The sequence below is a fragment of the Mus musculus genome, chromosome 4 (genome assembly GCF_000001635.26).
Source record: "Mus musculus strain C57BL/6J chromosome 4, GRCm38.p6 C57BL/6J".
Classification (NCBI taxonomy): Eukaryota; Metazoa; Chordata; class Mammalia; order Rodentia; family Muridae; genus Mus; species Mus musculus.
This window is the reverse complement of record NC_000070.6, coordinates 29194227-29207460: the sequence shown is the minus strand read 5'-3', so window position 1 is coordinate 29207460 and position 13234 is coordinate 29194227. Positions and strand designations below refer to the sequence as shown.

The window sequence follows — 13234 nt, the reverse complement described above, 5'->3', positions numbered from 1 at the left end:
TTACATACTTCCAGAATTCAATGGCACAGAGTATACATTATCATTAAAAATGTAAGCAATAGAGCTATAGTCAGGAAATACTAGACCAATATAGTTATTGCCTTCCAACTATGTTGATTGAAACTGCTAGAGACGATATGATATAATACTATCTGCAGTATTGAGTGATAATTTCGAAAAGAATGAGTTTTGCTATAAAACGAGCTACTGATCTTCTAATAAGCTTTAGCTATTTAGGTGTTCTTGGAAAGACACTATAAAAATTCTTCTATACTCATGTATATGTCTACTAGCATTCATTATTAACGTACTATAACACCCTTGGATATTTTTAAGACCAGGTTATTTACATTTTCTTTTCATTTTTGTTTGGAAGCACACTTTTATTTTAGGTGATTTGCCTGCACAGTTGTTGCAACTCTAGAAATGAATTATTCAGAGAAGATATTTCACAATCACATGGAAAAGGTCTCAGTATGAAAAACTATAATAAAGGATATTTAGGATAGAAAATTATTACAAAAATAGAGAAAATACAAACAGACTAGTATACGTATTTTATTTCAAATAGTTAAATTTTATTAACTTTATTAATTTTATTAAATTTTATTTATTAAATAGTTAATTTTTATTAAGAGCCTTCTCTCTTCCTGGAGGCTCAGGAGGCAGCTGGAAGACTGAGAACAGAAGTTGTGCTCTTAGTGTGAGAAAGGCTTGAATTCAAACTCAGTTAACACTGAAATGATTTAAGTAGACAGAAATTTTATTAAATCTGGTATATATGTACAACATGACAATAAGCTCTTTTCCAATAGAAAAACACAGATTTGACTATGTTGTACGCTTGTAAGCTGTGTATGAGTTCTTTTGATTATTATTATTTTTTCACATTGGTAAGTTGTTAGAGAAAATTTAAATGTGAATAGTAACAAGAAGGACAATCATGAAGACTCCAGCTTCAGTGCCATTCAAGAATAGAATGAAAGTGAATTGGGAGGCTTTTATAATAAAACTGGTAATTATAAAATCCATTCCTGAAGGAATGATTAAAGGAAGGTTAATTCTAACAGTCCTATAACCAAATCCACTTTGCTATCAAGACATCCTGCTTTCTGCCTGTGAAGATGCTTGTCAACCAGTGACAGCTTTGCCACAAGCAAACTGGCAAGCATTTGTCTCTTCCTGGAGGCTCAAGAGGCAGCTGGAAAAGACTGAGAACAGAAGTCATGCTCTCCGTGTGGGAAAGGCTTGGATTCAAACTCAGTTAACACGGAAACGATTTAAATAGACAGAACACATCCTTTTGTTATTATCCCACTTCCTCTTGATGATGACACTCTCTGGATATGTAAATTGAGATGACAAAGTCACCATTGTTCTGGTGTGGAGTCTCCAATATGTTTGTCATTTATTACATGTAGCACAACTGCTATAGTCCACTTATGGTAAAGTGATACTCTCCACTTCATTAAGGGATAGGGTACAGAGAGGGAAGGGGTTCCTTAAACAGCAGGGATGCTGTACTCCATGGTTTCCAATAAGACAGCAAAGAGAGTGTTCTCAAAATCCCCTTTCTTTCCTGATAGAGTTCAAAGCATGAGCCAACTGACATTCATTCAAGGGGTTGTTGCTATGTGAGCCATTTTTCTGTTAAAAACTACCCATTTTATGTAGTTCAGCTATAAGACACCACATTAAATTCTAAGTAGGATCCTCATTTCATGAGTGGACAGCTCAGACATTACAGCTTAAAAGTGACTGCAGGAAATACATGGTCCGTAGTCTGCAGGTGACCAGTCCCTGCTGAGACTATTATCCTACATAGGGTGCTAACTCAGTCACTATATCCACACCACACAGCCTACTTAGCCTGCACCGGAAGGCCAGGAAGATGAACTCAAGTATGAGACTCACAAGAAAATTTAAATACTCATGAAATATGTTAGCAACTGTAGCAAGATTTCGATACTTTTGAGATGTGAAGAGATGTTGCTAAGCTGTGTAATGTATCATCATACTGATGTTGCCAGCTCTGGGGACCAGGAGAAGACAAGAAAATGTTAAGCAAAGAGACACTCATGGCCACCCATTCTGTGTTTCAGTTTCTAAGAGTAAAGAACATAGAAACCACTGGTAGTATTGCCATATTTCAAGTCAAGGGAAGGTCAGTAAAATTGTCTTAGCAGTGATCTCAGCACAATGTCTCCAGCAGGAATGGTTCCTTCAGGAGAGTTCGACTGAATTGATGGAGCCACAGCACCACCATGTATGAGAGGAGTAAGCTCCATGAAATGAAGTGTTTTGAAGTGTGTGTGTATATGTGCATGCATGTGTGTGTGTATGTGTGTGTGTGTGCGTGTGTGTGCGCACACACACACACACACACACACACACACAGGAAATATCTTGAGGAGCTAGTAAACCAGGGTTAAGGATATGCCTAATAAAAGAGAACCTTTCACCACACTTGAATCTGTCAAAGTCACAAGTCAAATGTAAACTGCATATTAGTTTAATAACACTAAGGCAACAGGTACAGTTTAAAATGGAATTATATTGTTGTAATTAGCAAATAAGCAAAACAAGTAAGTTAAGAAGCGACCCTGGATTATTTCTTATTAGTTAAACAAATGACCCACAGTAAAAGAATCTGGCTACAAGCTGGTGTTAGCAGCTGTTTGGGAGAAAGGAACTGGGCATTCACGCCTCTTGTAAAGCATTTGTATTCCTTTCTGTGTAATTTCATTCTGACTCACTGGATATACCAACGAGTATTCATTTGCTGCCATTTTTACCTCTAGTAGTCTGGACAATCATGAAATCTCTCAGAAGACTCATTCTGGTTGAAACTTGTGAACTTTTGCATGAAAACTTGGAATTTAGTCTGTTTCCGGGACTGGCGAGCATGAACTCTGTACCTCTTGTAAAATTAAGTTTTAAAGTATAGGTGACCAATAGCCCCTGAAATTAATAACCTTGAAATCTGGAAGGAAGGACTAGTAGTCATTTAAACAATGAATGTTAACTATTTAAGATTCATAATGTAATTTTCATTTATTCACTGAATATGCGTAAGTTGTCATTCAATTAGAATTCTGTCTCTGTGCACCAGTGTTGTGTTTGTGTGAACTGAGACACTCTGGAAAGGAAGTCATATCCATTTAATTATTCCCCCCAAAGCAATGTTTTGCACATGCGAAGCAAATTTTATTTAATATCTTACTGCAAGTAGTTTGAAAATGAAATTATAGGAATCATTAGGTACCCAACTCCATGATCAAGTTCTTCATGATTATTTACTCTCGATTCTCAATGCTTTCTTTTTCCTTCCTGTTTCATGGCAGATATTTGGCCATTGATGGATAACAATGTGAAAACATCTGAGTGACAATTTGTGACTTTCAGTTAGGAGCTTCACACACTCCATAAGTTGGTCCTTTCATTGGACCTGGTAATGATCCTGAACATTTTCTACTGTGACTATAAGACAGTTTATCTAATATCCTGCACTTCCCAAAATGCCTTTAAAACGATGGAAAGCTATCCTCCACATAAAAGCTATATAGGTAAAACATTCGATGAATAATTTTCTTCTGTAATTTAATTCTGTTAACTTTATAAACATCTTTGCTGTCAACAAAAAAGGATTTGGGGCATTTGCTTGTTTTGTTTCATTTTGGGTTTTTGTTGGTTTATTTTCTTTTGTTTTTGTTACTTCAGCTTTATCACATCTTATATATTAACTAACAAAGATCCTGATGTGTCCCTTGAAGGTCCTAGATGGCTATTCCATGTCTATTTATTTTCCCATTTCTATTTATTTTTATTCTTATCTGATTCAGGAGCTGCCTCCTAACTCATGCTTTACACCACTATATAGAAATTCTCTGTATCACCAAGCATGGTGACTCATGCTTGAAATTTTATCAAGGAAGCAGAAGGTCAGTTCTCAGGGCACTGCCCTACATAACAGGACAGTGGGTAAAAAAAAAAAAGTATACAATAAACGTGACACTTCTTAGTATATGCTACTGTAAGAAAGCAACATATAATATATATGGCAGTCTCAGATCCTCCAATGTGCCTTCGCTTGCTTTCTGTTGTGATAAAATGCTGACCAAAAGCATTTGGGGGAGGAAACAATTTATTTGGATTATAGCTTTCAGTCCATCATTAAAGGAAGCCAAGGCAGACATGTAAGACAATAACTTAGAGTTGGAAGCTGAAGAAGAGCCCATAGAGGAATGCTGCTTATATAGCTTGTTGGGAGGCTCTGGGTCAGATATTTTTCTATGCTGCCCAGGACCACCTGCCTAAAGATGGCAACACCCACAGAGGGCTGGATCCTCTACATTTATTAGCAGCTAAGAAAATGTCTCACAACTCTGTTCATAGGTCAATATGATCTAAGCAATTGATCACTAGAATTTCCATCTCACAGGTGACTCAGGGATATGTTTGCAGGTGAAGCTAACTATAATAATAGGTGTTGATAACTTCTTTCCCACATTTTTACTAATCTCTTCTCGTGTTCTGAAAACACTTAATTATTAATAGGTTATGAGTATAACTGTGTCTACCAGAATGATTGGATCATGATGTGATAAAACTTAGCCTCTTAAACTCAATGACTTAAACATTTGAAAAAAAGCAAAGGTTGGCAGAGTATTGCTTTCCTCCATCATCATTTGGGCAGCATGGCTGGCTCCCTCTGGGGAATATGTGGAGAAGAACATTGAAAATTTGCTATGACATGTGATGTCCCATGATACTCACATTAATACCTGTCAGCGGAGTCACGGTTTCAACACCTAGGTAAGGAAAGCTAAATATAGTGAATCACAGAACAGAACAAAGTATGGAGAGAGGAACAAGGACTAAGTAGAACACAATTGGTTTCGCTTGCTACTACACTGTGGGTGAAGCAAAAACCAGAGCAAGTTACAGTACAAGTTATGCTGCTGGATTCTCTGGACCATTTTGGTTGTCCCAGGGACAATGTAACTCAGTGTACATACTGAAATACCCACTGAGGGCTTTGTGCACCAATACATAGCACACCTCTGCCTCTTGATGCAGGGTGGTTGCACTATCTGAACTGTACATAGTTTCCTTGTGTTTGCCTGCCCATTTACATGTTATGAACTCTGACTACATTAATTACATCTGCCACTTTCTATAAATAAATATTAGGAGCAAGTAAAACTAGTGTTCAATATTGCTTTGTATTTCTCAAGGTGTGCCTTGTCAGTAAACAGGTTAAAGTCTTTATGGCCAGCTTTCATTGAACTTGGTTAGTGCCAGTGTGATCAACATGATGTGATTAAATTGATCATAATCAGAAAAGCACCATAGTTACATTACAGTGTAGTCATTTGTTTTGTTTGTGGGTTATACATGTCCAAGTCATCTTTCAAGTCCTTTCCACATATTCAGAGATGCTTCTAGATTCAACACATTAGAATGGTTCTCGGTGAAAATTTTAAAGAAAAAGATGCTTAAATTAAAATGTCTCTTCATGTATTTCTGCAACTAATAATCAGAAAAAACAAACTACCTGAAAATGATCAGTGTTAAAACTAACAGTGTTGATCAAAGTACATAAGGATTTTCTCCTAGAAGCATTCATTTATACTATAAATGTTCATCACATCTATAATTATAATTTAAAGAAACCATAAGGACACCCTTATGCCCCTTGACCTTTAAATTTGACGCACAATGTTTATTTGTAAACTTCCACAAGATTAAATGGGAGACAAAAATAAAATATGTATGATGTGTGAATGCCAACAACAAATAGAAAAAAAATAATAATATTAACTTGTAGGATTTGGACAAGAAGCTCAGTTCCTCAAATATTTGTTATTACCATGCTTTTAGAAGCAATATTATAAACAACCAAAGATATTTTTAAAGTACATGGAACAGTCATTTTCATATTCAGTAATTAAAAAAAAAACAGTTTCTTGGTTTGTTACAGCTTTATAGACGTGATTAATCATGAACCCAGATTGACACTGGCTGTCGTCCAATGTTATATGGCGGACAAGCTATTAATGTTATACTTATTTCAAAATGTTTGAAATAATTTTTACCAAATCATTATTTGAATATCAAATATACACAAGAACACATTGTCAAAGCCTAGTCCTAGTTGATGGTGACATTTGGGAGACACAGGAAGCAATAGTTTGTCTTTGCCACTCTTCAGTCTTTCATGCCTGCCTCCTTGCCACTCTAAGCTGAGCAGTCTTCTCTGTCACATGCTCCATGCAGCTGTGACCCTCTGCCCTGTCTTAGGCTCAAATTACTTAAATAAATATGGACAAAGCATCTCAAACTGTGAGTCAAATAAATCTTTCTTTCAGATTGTTTCTCTGAGGTATTTGTCACAATAGAAAATCCAACAACCTGTCAACTAAATCATTAAATTTATTAGAGATGATGGTAAGATACTAGGCAGACAGCACATTGACATCTAAAATGTAAATATAGCAGAAAATATTTGGAATTCAACTTGCAAAACAGTATCCAATATCTTAGTGCAGTTCTCTGACAACATTATGGTAGATAAACTATGCAGCAATGGATTAGGGAATGAAGTTAGAGGGTACATAGAAATTTATGGTGATAAGATTCACACCACCCATGTGGACAAACATTTCCATACATAACACAAAAACTGAGGATTGGAAAGCAAAATTGTTATTGAAATTATAATGATTTGTAAAAGCTACATCTACTTTTTGGCTTCATTTATTACCCCTATCTTGATCACTCCAAAATGAGTGATTTCCCAGATACTGAAGTATCACTTAAAACTTCTCAACAGTATTCTAATTCTTGTAGACATGTGGAACATTATCTAAACTCAACAGACTCATAGAAGTAATATTAAAAAATTAGTATTTTGCCAAATCCTGGAAAATTATCATAAAGAGAAATTATATACCTCCTCATGTTGAATTTAGAATTTCTCTACTTGGGACATAAACCTAGAGAATAGACCTTAGCCCCTGTCCCAACACAATGCCCAAAATACAATGCACACTTAAACCACACACTATAGAATTCACAGCGTACACACAGGGCACACAGAGGACAATATTAACACTCTCATGTATAGGTTCAAGACTTTGCATTTCTTTCTCTAGAACATCCCATTCTGTTCCTCCTGGGAGGAAATTGTGCTCACAGATAATCATTAGGAGAAACCATTAGGATATAAACCACACAAGGCTGTCACTTCAAAGGGAGGTATGTATAACTCATTTTCCACTCAGAAGGATAAGAATATATGTGGTTAAAAGCCAGGTAATCTTTTTGCTACTGTTTTGGCAAGACTATATCAGATTCTCCCCAGACATTATCATTACCTTGTCAATCTGTAGAAACTATCTTTGTTGAAGGTGTCACACATAATCAATCTATAGTACCCATCTTTATGGAAGATGTCACTTGGACCTTACAGTTCCCATGCAGTCATGTCTTAAGCTTTATTGTACACATAGTGTTGAGTTAGGTATCGTTAGGAAATTTCTCACCAAATTGTATGCTTAAATATACCTAAAATAAACTACTGGGTGTCTGACTCCTGAAGATTGAACCAACACCAGCTATTTAGTCGTGTGGAACCAAATAATCTTCTTCCCACACATGGATTTTTACTCTGCTGGCCAAGGTGGAGACAGAGACACCCCTCCCCTCCACTGTATCCATTCTCTATTTTCATTTAAATTATATTTCCCATTACTTATTCTTTTATTTTAATAGAACAAATCAGCAAAGTAAAATTGTATTTTATTCTTGGACATTTTTCATATAGATCTTGTAGGCATTTACCCCCAAAACAATAACAACTTGATAAAAATTTTTAAATGAAGAATAATAAAGTTTTTTCTTCATTCTTTTTAATCATCTCATACAAATTAGCTACTTTCACAGTATATCTAGGTACCATCATAAAAGTTTCTCCCAGTTATTGGCACTTATTCAAAATATTTGGTGACTTCCTGTATGTTCATGACTTCTGTAGCAACTTTTTAAAACCATTGTTGTCTTTGGTCAGGTCACTGTTACAGTTATACTGGGTTTGTATTTTCTATTTCTCTTCTATAACTATTACATTTAATTTTTACTGCTCCTCTAAATGGATTATTTTCTACTTATATGTCAAAATAAAATTATACTCATATACATGTTAGATAAATAGGTAGATATATAAATGATACATACATACATATATAGATGATAGATATCATTACATAAACATTTATAAAGATCACTATAATATTCCTTTCTCTCACCACAATTCTTATCATAGTTTTACATTTCTTAGTTTCTTCTTTCACAGTTTCCAAGCCACTAGGATTTTGCTTTGAAGCCCTGCTTCATCTGACTTCAATATTCCCATTAGCAAATGTATTCTCACCTGCCATGTTTTCTTTCTTACTTGAAGCAAGAATATACATTGCTTTTATAAATCATTACATAGCCAATACTAACTTTGTTCCAGGAACTGCTACTCATCATTTTACATAATGATTTCCACTGAAGTTTTGACAAACTTGCTTAATTAAACAGAAAAGAGCTATAAGCAACTGGATCTTTCTCTTTTTTTATTATTAGATATTTTCTTTTTTTTTTTCAATTTTCTGATTCAGTTTAATTCATGTTCCAGGTATGTTCATTTATTTTTTTCTTTTTTTTTATTACGTATTTTCTTCAATTACATTTCCAATGCTATCCCAAAAGTCCCCCCCCTCCCCTACCCACCCATTCCCATTTTTTGGCCCTGGCGTTCCCCTGTACTGGGGCATATACGTTTGCCTGACCAATGGGCCTCTCTTTCCAGTGATGGCCGACTAGGTCATCTTTTGATACATATGCAGCTAGAGTCAAGAGCTCTGGGGTACTGGTTAGTTCATAATGTTGTTCCTCCGATAGGGTTGCAGATCTCTTTAGCTCCTTGGATACTTTCTCTAGCTCCTCCATTGGGGTCCCTGTGATCCATCCAATAGTTGACTGAGACAGCTATATCACGGTCCTTTCAGCAAAATCTTGCTGACATATGCAACAGTTTCTGGGTTTGGTGGCTGATTATGGGATGGATCCCCGGGTGGGGTAGTCTCTGGATTGTCCATCCTTTAGTCTTAGATCCAAACTTTGTCTCTGTAACTCCTTCCATGGGTATTTTGTTTCCTATTCTAAGGAGGAATCCTTTAGGTGCTCAACGGAAAAAAAGTTGACTTTCCTTCCTGCTTTCCTTCTTTCTTTATTTCATTCATTCACTCTTTCTTTCTTTTTCCCTTTCATTCCTGCTTTCTCACTTGCTTATTTTTTTTGGGTTTTTTTTTGGGGGGGGGCTGTTGAGACAGGGTTTCTCTGTCTTCCCATGGCTGTCCTTGAACTCACTCTGTAGACCAGGCTGGCCTTGAACTCAGAAATCCTCCTTCCTCTGCCTCCCAAGTGCTGGGATTAAAGGCATGAGCCACCACTGCCCAGCTCTTGCTTGCTTTCATTTCTTTATGTTTGTTGATTTTATTCTTTTATTGTCTCAGTTTATTGCAAATTTTTTTTTTTACAAATGCTCTCATCCTTGGTGGAATGAAGTAATGGTTACATTTCCTTCCATGACTGAGATTTTAATATTTAGAAATAAAATGACTCACAGGGGAAAGCAAAATTCAATTCACATTACCTGAATGTTCACATAAGGTGACTGACACAGCAGCACCCTTCCCAAGCATATGTTTAATGAGGAGGATATGGGGACATAAATATCCTTCATTCCTGACTCCTAGGGACTCCTCTGTGATATTTAACAGAGGAAATTGATGGAACAAGTTTTAAAGAAGTACAAGCAATAAATAATCTTAGGAAAAAATATTAGAGTAAATGTTTGCCATACACTGTAACTAAGAAAAATGTCACTGGTATAAAATAAGTTTCAGACATCTATTTATTTCTATGAGAGGATATGTTCTTACACTACATTCTAAATCCAAAACTCTCTAAGGTAGCTGAGAAAAGTGAATCTTTGTTACCGAGGAACAGAGCCTTGCATGAAGATGTGAGGCAATGTGTGTGTGTGTGTGTGTGTGTGTGTGTGTGTGTGTGTGTGTGTGTGTGTGTCTACATTGAGATTTCCCATGGGAGTAGTTAGGGAGAGTCTCCTTAGCTCAAAATCGTCAGGAGTGAGACTTAGCCAAGTTCTGGCTAGCACATTCAAGTATGCAATTAGGTTCATAACTAAGGAAGAGACCACCAAGGAGGGATCATTGTGTGCTACTGCAAAGGAATCTTTAGAAAAGAAACAAAGAACCAATGGATTCTTTGGAAAATCAAAGGTAAAATTCAATTATGTAAAATATTCAATAGCTAGAAAAAGTAACAGAAATGTACTCGCTTGCCTTTCTCGTTAAGATAAGTGGTCTTTTGTGGCTGTAATATGGGAAAACCTATTATTCTACTTTGAAGGAAGAAGAAAGTTTGTAAGAATTACTAGAAGTAAGAAAGTAATGTCTCAGTTAAAAATAAAATTTCAGATTCCCCTTTTTTCTAAACAGAGGCACATGTTTGAATTGAACCTTTCTTTTTACTTTCTTTTTTTTTATCTTGCTGTGTCTAGTTCTTTCTGACAAGCTATGAGCCATGAAAATGATCATTATTCAAAAGAATTTAATGCATGACATGCTATTTCTGCAATGTTTTTCATTTTGTGTATATAGTAATTCCAAAAGGTATGCTTTATTGTGCTCATTAGCAGATAAATAAGTTCATGAACTTAGCTGTGCTTGACTTCACAGAGTGCCCTGAAATACAACTAATATTCTACCAGGGTTTTTTCCTGTCACAACTGAGTTCTTAGTCATTCTGCCATGTGCCTCAAAAGTAGAATTTATAGTTTATTGATGAAAAGTAAGGTAGAAAAAAATATCTGTAGCTTAGAACTGACAAAAGCCAAGACACTTAAACACACTGTGGAAAGTTTGGTCAGTCTTCAGACTGAGACCCGACAAGTTGCTTATTATTTGGTACCAGAACTCATTTAAAATTTGATTATTAAATAAACCTATTATCTCTAAAACTGATAGCTTTTTAATGTCCCTCTAACTATCTAAATATCTCTTGGTATTTTTGAAAGGTCAAGATATTATTTTATTTTATTTTAATTTTTTTCAAGGTCTGATTATTTATTTGTTCCTCTTAAAGACTCTGACTAGACTCAGACTTAGGAGTAGAAGTTCTCAGCAAGGACAGCCTATGTCTCTTAGCAATCTGCTCCTGGTGCTTTTCTTTGGCTTCCTTCATTCTCTTGGTCAAAAGTTTAGCATATTCTGCATCCTCCTCCTTGTTTTTCTTAGTGTGCTATTTCTTCAGAGCAATACACAAGCGTTTGAGTTACAGGACACATTGAGTAACAAGACTCTGAATCTTTGTGCTTTGGTCCTGGGCTTCTTAATTTGTTTAATGGATTTCTGACATCATCTTTGGAGAGATGGAAAAGCTTTTGGATTCTACTAGCTCTTTTAGGTTCCTACCGATGAGGCCTAGTAGTAGCTGTTAGTCCAGGAATATCCTTCTCTTTTCTCTTTACAATAACCAAGTTGAGAACACTTAGATTGACATCTATAATATATCTGCAAACAGACTTGTGCTTCCTCTCTTCAATTCTCCTTAATCTATAACAAGAATGCCCCTTACTCAAGAGCAGGCACACTCTCCCATGGGTCAAAATGCCTAGCTTCATGGGAAAACCTAGTTTGCCATTCCCACGGCTGGTCTGGACCACATAACCCTCCTGCTATTCACCAAGAGAATTAACAGCTACACATGTGGCCATGAACGTCTCATAGACCGTATGAAGCTTGCATTCGTCATCCACTTCAATGAGTTTCTATCAGCCAGTGGGAGGGAAGGCGATAGGAAGCTTCATCTTGACACCAAGATATTTTTTTAAATAAATTTGTTCTGTAAAGATTCCTATGGAAATAAGTAATAAGAAAGTCTGGAGTATGCAGACATATCATTACTAATAAAGTTCAATTTTATTTAGCCAAAAGTAAGTACTTAATGAAAACACTAATAACATTAAAATGAGAAGAATGTTAGGATTATGTGTTTCTTCTGTTTTAGTTGCAAATTGAGAAAAAGGTACTTACTGTCATAATGTACCTATATGTCTTAAATTATAATTAGACTTAAATTCATGGGCTCCCTGAATATTTAAGGAGTTATTACTTAATGATATTCCAAGATAAATGCAACTCCCTCAGAGTGTGTGGGAGTAGTTGTCACATTTACATGTGCTGTATGTAACCATTTGTATGCTGATGTTCAAAGCATGTTTAACGGACTTCAGCAGAAACATCTATAAAGTGATGATGCATTAAAGATGGCCTTGGTACATATACTTTTCAATTATACTCTACAGTGTTTCTGTAATGCTGCATCTAATCCAGCAATAGAATATTTGCTAAGCAATAGCATCTTAACAACTTTTGTAGGCAAGTCAAAAGCAGAGTGAATGAATGCTTTTTCCCAACCGGAAATTTCTAGCATATTTTTCTGCTACTGAGAAGAGATTAAAAAAAAAAGAAATTCCAATCTAATCTATCAACTCTCTAGTACTAATCCGTAGTGAAAATGAAACTCTGAAATAAGATAGCACTGTCTTCAGGAATATTCATCTGCAGCATTAATGTATCTTGTGTTTTTTCATTTTAAAACAAAGTTATATACTCAATTTTTTATCAGCCAACGGCATTTTGACTCAGGAACAATAGAAGAAAAAGGAAGATGAATTTGCTCCTCAGTAGTATCATTGCTTAAGCACTTGCTACAGTTTAAGACACAAATAAAAAGCAACACTCACCCCCTACTGTTATTCTGGAGACTTCTTGCTACAGTTTCACAGAAGACAGCATCAAGAGTCAGAGTTCTGAAAGCATATCCTTGTCCCGCCTGTGTTCCCACTGAGCTCCAGCCTGTTTTATTCACCATCAAAACCAAATAAACAAGAGCTTTCCATACACTATTCTACTTATTCATGCCATGAGTATTTATTATTCAGATTGCCATATTATTGTTAATAGGCTAGATTAAAATGCTGTGAGAAAATATTTCAAATTGTTTTCTTCTATGATTTCAAATACAATTGTAAGTGGGAAAATACTTTGGAAGTTCCTCTTCATATTTTACTATTGACGTGCTGGTGAGAATTTAAACT

The 13234-nt window shown here is 35.6% G+C and overlaps 1 pseudogene; it reads right to left on the bottom strand.

Moving 5' to 3' along the window:
- On the bottom strand, nucleotides 11183–11949 carry Gm11919 (predicted gene 11919; annotated as a pseudogene).